The following is an 11,211-nucleotide window of genomic DNA, read 5'->3' as shown; positions in this document are numbered from 1 at the left end:
ATATATATATATAAAATCAGAGATATAGAAACATGTTATGAAAGTGGCTTTTTTCTCTTTACATTCCATAACTGCTCTGCAGAGGCAACCAATTTCATATTGTATTTTTTGTTTGTTTGAAACGGGTCTCACTATGTAGTTGAGACTGACCTGGATCTCACTATGTAGCCCAGGCTGGTCTCAAACTCACAGCGATCCTCCTGCCTTTGCCTCCTGAGTGCTGGGATTACCAGCTCATATTATATGTTATTCATTAATTTACCCACATTCATGATTTTTAGAATTTCATTTTAGTTTTAGCATTATTCCCCTGATATTATGGTGGCTTACTTTAAAATGTTATGCACGGCATTCTATCTCTTGATATTTGGACTTTATTCCTCCTACACCCACCAAGTGAAATTGTGAAGAGTCTTCTTTAGAGTGGAGATTTCCAGAATATTCACTAGTGTTTCTTTTAAACAGGATGGGCAAAAGATCTGATGATCATAACCACCTTCACTACACTACTTCAAAATAAACATTTCTCAAGCTCTGCCAGCCTCAGAACACAACTAGAGCAAAATGTCAAGTTACGTTGTTTTGTTTGTTGTTCTCATTACCGTAACTCTTGAATTCTTGACTAAAATATACACTGCTAACCTACATGAAACACTAGTTTTACTTCTGTTCTTATTATATTTTCCGTATATAGTAGAATTATTTTTAGTTGATGGATTCTATTCTTTTTTCTCGACATTGTTCTAATGAATGCCAAACTCTCCTAAAGAAATAAACACCTCCTTTATTATGACTATGTTGCCATTTCTATTGTTTTCTTTGTCTTGTAGAAATTTTCACTTGAATCCTTTTTCCCCTGCTCCGATATATATGAAATATATATGATAGGTGTATAGATGTAGATATCAAATGACAGCCATGCAAATATCATCTGCTGTATGGCTGTCACTTGTCATTCTTGGATTTTATTTGTCCTGGCTTCTGTGTCTCTCGTATTAGCATATCTCCATAAATGTCTCACATTACATGAGCCTCAGATGCTACTTGGACCCCATGCATTAGGTTCATTAATTGGTGGCCATTATAGGGACCCATCAGGCTAGAGTGTGAAGATGTTTTCTCGATAGTTTATTGGAATTTGTTTCTTCAGAGAAAATTGTTCTAGTCATCAAATGGCTGCTTCAACCTGTAAGCAATTCGAGACGAGCAGCCCCCTGCTAATTATATAAATATTCACTTAACCCTGTTCTGTGTCAGTCAGTTGTATATTCAAATGAACTTTTGCAGAGGCCTGTTTACAACTTCCTGAGAGGGGAGATTTACAGAATATTCAATAAAATTTCCTATCTGAGCAGGACTGGCCAAATAACCTTTGAACTTCATAATACAGATTTTCTGTCTCCTTGCTACTAATGACATCACCTTGTTATAATCCACTCACACTCTTGAGAGTTTTCAGGACTCAAGTATTTCTTCTCCTCCTGTAAATTAAAGCATCAGGTGACTGCTCTCCTGAGTTTCATCCCCATTCCAAATTCAAAACTTCATTGACACTTATTGCTTACTGAAATGTAGCTCTTTTCAGTGTGTATACACTTATTTTTAAACATTTAAATATTTTTAAATGCTTAATAGCAATATTGATAAGAGTTTCCAAAGAATGTTTAGATAGAAGCACGTGTTCAACTCACTCTGCTTAACTGGCTCTCTGCTTCCGTTGAAATCAATTTCTCATTAGTGAAATTTTCACCCTAACGGTAGTCCTCATTAAATGGCTATCCTCTTCATTTCTTCCTTACTATAAAGTCATGGCAATTCCATCTCCTAGGAAATGGACAGTATTTTTGTACAGTTTCATGATCTTCACCACCATTCACCTAGTTAACTATAACATAATCTGGAAATAGCAATGTCTCTACCTGAAGACAACAAAATAGAAACTTTATCTAAATACTGCAGAAAACAGCATGTTTAATGCACTAACAATTCTTTGCACATTCAGTAATGGCTTAACATTGCTTATTTACTTACAGAGAATCTGTACACTTTTTTCCCAGAGAACTTCTGCTTTCTAAAGCATGTTACATTGAGTCTTTTTAGGAATCTTGGTTTTTTTTGTTTTTTTGTTTTTTCAATTTCTACACCTTAGCAGATTCCCTTTTCCCTCTGAAATTCTTCTGTTGCTGCCTTACAGGAGTTAGAAGATACACCTAGCAGTAAAATGAGCCATATAGTGTATTAACCTAAATTGTCACATCGGAACTTCTCCTAGAAAATTAACGCAAATTACATCACTGAAATTATATTGAGAAAGAAGAAATTTCAAGATCTAGGTTGTTAATAAAAACATATCATCTGAGCTGTTCTGCATGAATCAAGGTGGCATTTGTGTTCATGGAAGTTGCAGGAGATTGGGAGAATTTTGAAAAGGAGTCAGTAGAAATTATTTTGTACCAATTTCAACCTACACATGTTCATGTACTCTTGCCATGAATTTTTATGAAGGTAGAATAAAAATAAAATCAAGAAAAATTATAATCAGATCCTTAAATCTATTTTCAATGTTTTATTTCTCAGAAAGAAACCTGAACAAAGTATGGCAAAATGTTAGTATCTGTTAAACTATACGGGAGACATACAAATATTTATGATATTTTCTTCTATATTTTAAGGTACTTTAAAATTTCTTATAATTTAACAAAAGAAAGGGAAGTATAAAATGAATATAAACTGATACCTCTGAGTTTGAAAATCACATACATGTTTCAATTTAGAGAACAAGGCATATGGTTATAAGGTTTTGAATGTAAGCCTAATCAGGATTTTCACGTTCTGTTTCCAGACCACAGTTTAGGATTTATTCCAATATCTGGTCCAAACTTGATCTTTTATCATAGAGATAGCCGAAGGAGACAAAGAAAGCGGTACATTTGAAAAGAAATGACAATTACCTTCTACCAAAAAAAAAAAAAAAAAAAAAAAAAAAAAAAGCAGAACTACCATAGCTATTTAAAAACTGATCCAAAATACTATAATAAAATTTCTTTCCATTGTACCATGCTATGCTGTGAAGGCAGATTCCAAGACTAGTTATACTTTCTCCATTATTTATTTGTGCCTTGATATTTTCATCAATTTTTTAGTGTGTCACCTTTACATGTCTTATATCCTTAAAACAGTGTAGATGGTAATATTACCATTTGATATAATTTCCAGTTTATCTTTGTTAACATAGTATTTAATAAACAACTGAGGATTGGAAGATCTTTTTTATTTTTTAAACTTGGACTCCTTATTAACCTTCTGCAGTGCTAGTATCCCATGGAATATACCTTGAAAATGATAGATAGGATGATTCCCTAAGGTTAATTCAAGAGCTAATATTAAATGATTTCATCATTTCCTTGAAATATCGCCCCTTCTTGTGCTTTTGGTGATGTTCTGCTGCAGCTTATTAAACAGCAGATGCTTAGGTATCCTGCTGTCATCCAGGGAGCAGGTTTATTTTGTAGCAAGTGACACTTCCAGATGGTGAACTGGATGCAGTCTAGCAAGCTGTTGATGAAATGGCTGAGGACATTGTGTAAGGCATTTGTGTGAGTCCAAATTTCATTCAAAATTAGATATTAACACCATGTTTTACACACTCAAGTAATTTGGACTTAATACTAGGGTTCAGCTTTGTCTATTGAGTTTCTATACATCATTCTTTATATTTTAACTCTGCAGTTGCTACAATAGAGTATTACTGCAGGACTCTGTAGTACTTGGTACATTATCTGACTTTGTAGAGAGTATTCATTTCTGCTTCATAAGTAAAAATTTGCCGTAGGTAGTATACCAATGGATTTAGGAGCTGTTCTTTAAGATTAACAATGTGCAGAATTTATATGCTTTAAACCATAGCAAGCTATAATTTTGCATCTCATTTTTGTTTTTGAACGAGCCAAAAAAATTACTCATTAACATTTTTCTCAAGTAATTTTTAAATTCTCATTTAAAAATAATATTATTTCAACTGACACAATTAGGTATTGACATTGACATATAGATATAATAAAGAAATAGAAACACTTCTAAAATAAAGAAAATGTTTAATAAATGAGATAATTTTATAAAAATTTAACACAAAAAGAAATTGTTTTTATAATCCTTTTGTGATATTCTGAAACAAATAGGACATTGGCATAATTTCCAACCTTCTGTCTACTTGTTTGACAAGAACGGGATTCTATAATTATCTCACAGCACACACTTTTCTAACTGACTGTACTGGGATGTACCCATGCTTTCACTAATTACATTATTTTAGTTTTCATGGAACCAGCAGTACTCAGACAAAATACCAATTTTATCTGAGAACCTCGTTTAAGAATTCACTGTAGTAATAAAGCAATATAATGTAGTATCATCTAAATGTGAAAATTAGTTCTGTCCTTATTAAACAAAAAACAACCATACAAGACTAGAAAGATGTCCAAAATTTACTAGAACAGTTTTTAGTTATATATTCAGTACAAAAAATGATTCCAAATTTGCCAGTTTACAACAATAATCATTTGTTATTTTCATTTCTGTAGTGAGGATTATGGCCATTATCTATTATTGGTCTTCTGATTTTCAGTCTCAACTGGATGAAACAGACCTGTTGGCAGAGGCTGGAACCTCTTGTTAAGGCACCTGTACTTACTGACAAGTTTTGTTTTATTCTTTGTCGTAGGGCTGCTTCACAACAGGTAGCTGGTTTCTCCCATGGTTAATGATCCAAGAGACAACAAGAAAGAATATACAGTGAAAAAGCCACATTCTCTTTTATAAGCTCTTCTTGAAAAGGATTTCCCAATCTTTTGCCATATTCTTTTCCTCAGAAGACAGTCTTTAACTTTCAGTCCTGCTAAAGAAGAGAGAATTCAGAAGAACGTGCCTACCGGCAGGCAGTGGTCACTGGGGGCAGCCTTGGAGGATAACTACCACAGTAGTTTCTTACCTTAAGCAATTAAAGTAAATGTAACTTCACTTGTAAGTGTTTTTATTAAAGCAGAAAATCAGCAGGGTATCCCTGAAGCATTCTAGTCTTAAAAATAAAGAATTAACACTCTTCAAAAGGATAAAACCTGCAAGTATCACTGAAGCAATTTTCCAATTTTTTTACATGCATACTTCTAATTATGAGACTGATAATGAATTGGTGTCACAAAACTCTACAGAAGGAAGATGACACTGTCCTTTCTATAGGGAGACATCTGAACTTGAAGGGAAACATTTATCCATGTGGACATTAATGTGCATATATCTTTACTAGAAGTAATGAAAATTCCATTTGATAACATACCTTTATGTACTTTTTACAGGTATACACTAATTCTAGTATCATAAAGCAGAGCAAACAAACAAAATGTAAAACTTTAAAGCCTTTATAACATGCATTTTACATTTCCTGGTAACACAGTTTTGAGCAATTTTATGATTTGTATCAGTATTAACTTACTATCCTCAATGATTTTATTTACTAAATCAGAAAACATTTTTGTTCTCTGAACAAGGAACAATGAAAAATAAGAGGTTTTAAACTGCTATATTAAAAGCCAATAATGAGCTGGCAGTAAGAGTTATTCTTGTCTTTCTCTCTCTGAGGTCTTAGTTTATTTGTTATGTTTAAGGTTGCCACTCAAATTTTAATTTATGTATTTATCATTCAGAGAGCCTAATGTGAAGCTATTTATATGCAACTGAAACATGATTTTGTTAATTATTGTTTTAACTTAATAATATGTACAATATGAAGTAAGTCAACAGATTGATCAATTAGAAATGTGCAGCAAATATTTGTTGTTTCACGCTTATTGTCCAAAATCAATATAACTTCCCACACTAAAGACTAACACTCACTCTTATTCAAATGATTCTAATTACCATCTCATAGCTCAGCATTGAAAAAGTACTTATTTCTGATCAATATTTCACTATAGATACCTTTAATGATAGCTATCAATAGCTCACAGCTTTTGTTTGTTAAGCTGACACAGAAAATTAGCTTTGCTTTTTCTTGCTTATAATTTGCACTTGCACATGAACCAGATGGCAATAAGAATCAGATAAAAGAATAATAAACATAAACCAGAGAAATTGAGATTGTTTGAAACAACATATCATTTCAAAGATATAAAAACCCTGATGGTTAAATCCTTTTCCTTTCGCTCCTCGCATGAGCTGTCTAATGCATTTATTTCCATCTACCTTTATTGGAGAATCTGTCCATTAAATTAAACCACGGAAATGCAGGGCAGATGAGTCTTCGTTCAGGGAACTAATAAGCCCACTAAGTCATGAACAGTACATTGGATGAGCTGTAGTTTTTCACCTTTCTTACACACCTGGGAGGCATTAAACAATTTTTGCTCTGAAGGGGACTTTTTTCCTTGTCCATTGGAACTACTTTTCTTCCACAGACTCTAAATAATGAGCCACTTTAAGGTAACTCTGTGTAGAGGGACTTGTGTAGCCGAAGTACATCACAGGATGTATGCTATTAGAAACCAAAGCTTATTACTTTGATGTGCCAAATGATGCCACAATTCAAAAATTTCTAAACCTCTGTTTGGCATGCAATGAGGGAAGCAAGTGACAAATAAAGACATTCTGATATAGCCTTGCTGTGTCCACATCAAGGTCTGTGCAAAACAGAAATCTCTCTCCTATAAAAAATTATTTTGAGACACTTGTACGAGTATAGGTCCGTGGGGAGATATAAATATACCATTATTGCATTAGCATCTAGCTTTGATAGCAGATAAAATATAGTTAATAAAAAAGTTATTCTGACATAGATAAAAAGAACATAAGATGTTGAACTACTGAATTAAGAAGATTGAGAGCAAAAGATAAAAATATCAGAGCACACTCATTTCAAATTAAATATTAATGAAATAGCTATATTCTTCATATGTTCACATAAACTTTATAGTCTGTATGTATGAAACACTAATGTAATAAAAGTGAAAGACAATATTTAAACATTTAAATTATCTTGAAATTGTTCAAAAGGATATATTTTAAAATTGGCCATCTATTGCAAATAAGCTATTACCTTGTAATTCTGTGGGACTGAGAAAATGTGCACATGTGCGTGTCAGCTTTAAAAAATAGCATTTCCATAAAGAATGAGAGAAAATCAGAATTCTTACAATGCCATTTGAAAATAAAACCTGATTTTTGTGGTACAATTGAAAATGATAATTCAGTATATTTCTGTGAAATTATTCTTATACTTTTTAACAAATAAGGCAACCAAAGAATTTGAATAAACTACATACGGATCTTTTAAGGTTGCTGTCAGTATTTGTGTGTGTGTGTGTGTGTGTGTGTGTGTGTGTGTGTGAAAATAAGTTAAACATTGATAGGACTGAAGAAAGAAAGCCAGTAGGGCATCAAACATACACAGCTTCAACCTACATATTTTAATCTTCAAATATCATTTTATATAATTGTCTTTTATCATGTTATTAATTAGAATTTTAATAAACCACATATATGCAAATAATATTGATGAAATATCTGAAATGAGAGGAAAATATTGAATCAATTCAACTCACATGTAACAGTTAAAGACCTGAAAATAAAACTAATGTTGTTAAACAAAAACAAACAAAATTCAATGTCCTTTACTACCCTAAGACTTTAGTGCAGTTAAACATAAAAATCTTTCTCACTTGCTTCTGAAATACTTTAAATGTGCACTTTAAATAATAATAAAAATTGTTGAAGAATCTTTATACTAACTACTTTATAGAATAAAGTTCAGGGTCCATTTGGACTAAATATTTGCACATATCATATATCAAAATTCATTGGCTCCCTGGACATCTGCAAATGATTCTTTACATTTTCCAAACAGAACATACAAGTTCATGGAGTTCTTGGGGAAAACTGCACCTAAATGAAAAAGAAAGTACTACTGGCATTCCTGGGCTCTGGATATATTAACAAAGGTAGAGAAACAGAATATAACATTGACATTTTTTAATGGATGTTAAATACTGAGTAATATATTTACTTATTAATCATTTCCCTTTGAAAAGAATGTTTGCAGGAGATTGTGGTGCATAAATCATACAATCAGTGTGCTTCAAACTACAGATAAATTGTAGGTGAGTCTTTGAACTTCAACCCAAACAAAGGACAGAGCCTACCAAATACATTAAGTGGAGAGGAACTCTTCTATTTTCACAAAGATACGTTAAATTTCTTAATATTCACTATTTCTTCTATGAGAAGTTTTGATTTTCCACTTAAAAAGTCAAAAGGAAGAAATTCATAGGATCTTTGATTTGTTTTCCTTGGGAATAAAAAATGACCTCATATAAGCAAGAGTTTTCCATTTTATTTTCTTTCAGTCCATTTTTTTTTCTTAAAATAACCATGTACAAAAATTTCTTCAGGACACACATCTCATGTCTGTTAGAGACCCTTGTAGTCAGGTACCAGTAGCCACCTGCCAAGGGTACAATGCAGGCCTGAGAAAAGGATAAACTAAGAGACAGAACTAAGAGAGAAAATCCAGGGTGCCAGGAAGACCAATGCGGGTGCAACTGACAAAGGTGCTGGCCGGTCCCAGGCACTGATTTTTATTGGAATTGAGCTGGAATAAAGGCAACAAATGGTTTCTATGGAAATTAATGTAAACAAGGTTCATAAAGGACAGGGCAAAGCATTCTCAAATTAGGAACAAAATAGACAAAATATATGATCGTAATTTGAACATTGCCCTTCACTCTGAAGGTTTTAGTTGTGGGAACGGAATTTGGGTGCGAGTTACTCTGACCTCAGCATGCAGGCTTTGGCCACACACTTCTGTAAGCAAAGCAATTGTGGGGTTAACTCTTCACAAACTGCTTTGGGCATAATTAATAGTACAGTCCTCTGCACGTGTCTGCCAGTTCATCTCTTTCATTTACAAGTTGTTGAGCCAGACATAGCCACTGACCAATGATCAAAACGCGGCTAAATTGAAGCTATCCTGAAACAATACAAGGGGGCAGGAAAGCAACATCCTCAATTGAAGTTTACCATGGATTGACTACTTTATCCTTTCAGTTTAATTTGGAGTCTTTAAGGATAGGCTACAAGTAACAAGCTCATCTTTTGATATTTAGAGTAAAAAAGCAGTCGGTATTTTAATGCTTTTAGAGCCCCGATTATTGGTTGCTCTCTCAATATGATGCTGATTGTAGGCACAGATTGCCTCTCTGAGCAGTGCTATATTTTCTTCTTTATAGGACTGCAAAAATTATCATTTCTTGCCTAATCTCAGCTTTTTTTTCTAGTAATTTTGCTAAAACAGCAAAGAGCAGCCAAAACACATCATTACTCTAAATTTCTCTAACGAATTCTAGTAAAGCTACACACGTGGTAAACATATGCTCTGCCATTGAAGTCATCAGAGGTGAGAGTAGGACAAGTCTTTTGCAACATCCCAACATGAGCCATCACCTTTCCTGTGAGAACACATGCACATTCCCTTCTCTCATTCTTATAGCAAGGCAATGTCACATCATCTGTTTCTTTTTTAGCATATTCCCTTTTCTGTAAACCACAAAAATGCAATAGTTTACATACTAGTTAGCCTACTACATTGACATGAATTTGGAAGGAAATGATGTGGAGGTTTTTTTTTTTTTTTGATACTTCTAAAGGTATAGTTTTAGATATAGATAAAAAAACTCCATTGTTAAGGAGGCAAATATGATTTGGTATGAGATTTAGATCACATGCGGTAAGGGAAACTGGATGGTGGTTTGTCTGTGTGGACTTTTTCTACGAAGAAGCCAAAATACCTTTTATTATTTTATTGTTTTCTCCTCTGTGGTATTGATTTTGATTATGCACAAAGGATCATTTCTCAATCTATGGTGCAGCTATGGAAATGGAACAAACACATGGAAGACAAGCAACTTTCTTTGGAGCAAGAAACTCAGATGCTGGGCTAGGGATTTAGCTCAGTGGCACTGCTCCTGCCTCGCAAGTGCAAGGTTCAGAGTTTGATCCTCAGTACCAAAGAAAACGAAACTCATATGTCACCCATAACTTTTCTACTTTTCATAAGCTATTAGACAGAACTTAGTCATTTGGCCACAAACAGCTAAAGATATGACAGACAGAGGGCTCCTCAGTGAAGGACCCATTGAGCCTGATCCTTGGAGCAGTGTCAAAAGACACCTTTCAGCTTTCAGTCCTCTTGTGAAGTGCTGTGGTTGCATGTAAAGAGGTGGAATTTAACTATACCTTCTCTTTAGTATGAGTTTGCCTGACTGGGTAGCTTTAACTAAAATAGTGCCACCGATGATACAGTGGCCAGATAATAAGAAGCCTTGTCAGTACCACATGTATCTCTTAGTTAATTTGCTTTGGAATTAAGGATACGTTCCAACCCAGAGCAGTTAACCTAAAATGCAGTGGACCCTCAAGTTACTACCAGCCTGATATATGAACAACTTGGATTACAACTGGAATTTTAGTTTTAACTTACAACCAAATTCTTGAGTTACTATTCGAATGCTGGCCATTTGTGCTTCCAGACGGTCTCAGATACAGATTTAACCCTTTAAGAGTTTTGGAAGGAACATTGCAACATCTTTTTCTGTGTGGGATTAATTGACAAATCCTAGGCCAATGTCTCTCAAAGGACACTGACATCTGCTTGAACACAGAAGAGAGACCTTGAAGGCTGTGTAGAGGAGACAGAGCCTTCAATTGACCAACCTGAGTCATAACTAGCCCCAAAGAACAAATTGAGTTGGTGAAGTTTGACCTGTACACCAAAACTGACATCAACTCGAAAAGCCCATTTAAGTTCCAAAGCTACCCACTGACTTAACGATGGCTAAGTTTAGGCATGACTTTTCTCTCTGACTATGCTTTTTTATTTTCCCCAATTTAACAGTCAATCCCAAGGGTCCTCCTTTACAAACATATTGTGCACTAAAGTCCATTAGACTCAGCTTCTCAAGGAAGCCAAAACATAATAACAAAGCATTCCACTCATATAATACATATATAGATATATCTTTCTGTAATTTAACTAGTCACTCAAGGTAAATGTTACAGATTTTAAACATGTGCTTCTCACCTGGTTCAAACACACGTCAAGATGGAAATTATGACTAGAGTAACAAGCACATAAGGAACTTGGAAATACATATATATATATATCTA

This window comes from Fukomys damarensis, unplaced genomic scaffold (genome assembly GCF_012274545.1).
Source record: "Fukomys damarensis isolate Sample0158 unplaced genomic scaffold, DMR_v1.0_HiC HiC_scaffold_6, whole genome shotgun sequence".
Classification (NCBI taxonomy): domain Eukaryota; kingdom Metazoa; phylum Chordata; class Mammalia; order Rodentia; family Bathyergidae; genus Fukomys; species Fukomys damarensis.
The sequence above is the reverse complement of the archived record's forward strand: the minus strand, read 5'-3'. Positions refer to the sequence as shown.